Below are 941 nucleotides of genomic sequence, written 5' to 3' on the forward strand. Positions count from 1 at the left end.
AATGGAATAGCTATAGTCTTCCCCTTCAACCATTTACATTAGTGTTTCTCAACTATTTTTTTTTTACCTGTGTACCCTTTTGATTTCTGTTTTATTCGGGTGGACCCTCAAAACCATTCAATGTTTAGAAAATCCTAATATATTTTCATAATTAAATATTATTAGGAATTGTAATTAAAAAAAAAATTGTTAAAATATTTTGTGTATTGTAGAAGTATAACCAATTTATTGCACGTAAATTTTAACAAAAAAAAAAATCTTATATGGAGCCCTATGAGCCATATGGACCCCAGGTCAGAACCAGTGATCTGCATTAATGTGTAGACGGGTGAAGAAGAAGAGAGATTTTGCCATAGTTTGGGTGGCTGAAGTAAGAACTATCCGCTATTATCCGCACTCTCATTCGATCACAATATGGGTGAGAGTGCGGGTTTGGTAAAGAATGAATTAGTAAGGAAATGTTTGAAGGTGGAACCATCATATTGCATTTATAGGGAAATAGTGGGAGGAAGATGACGATTAAAGCAGAAGAGGTCGGACACAACAATAACTAGAACAGAGACAATGAGATGAGATGCAGAGGTATCCTGGAGGTCATCAACGTTGTCCATTCACTTAGATTTCCAGAATAACTTTGGGTATTTTTATTTTCTTGACATGGTATTTTCATTTCGTTTTATGTTGAATTAAGAAACGTCGGAGGTCAAGCTTGATATGGACACTTGAACTTTCACCTTTGCTTCCCACCTCCCTATAGTCCCACCTCCAACACACACACAAACATGCCTCATTCAAACACATATCCGACTGTATGCAAATTCACCATGCGTTACACAATCATAGACAGACACTGATATATACGCACTCATATACATGCACAAAACATATAGTGCATATTCAAATATTTGCACACACATAAGCGCATATGAATGCATATATAT

Source organism: Octopus bimaculoides, chromosome 17 (assembly GCF_001194135.2).
Source record: "Octopus bimaculoides isolate UCB-OBI-ISO-001 chromosome 17, ASM119413v2, whole genome shotgun sequence".
In the NCBI taxonomy this organism is placed as follows: Eukaryota; Metazoa; Mollusca; class Cephalopoda; order Octopoda; family Octopodidae; genus Octopus; species Octopus bimaculoides.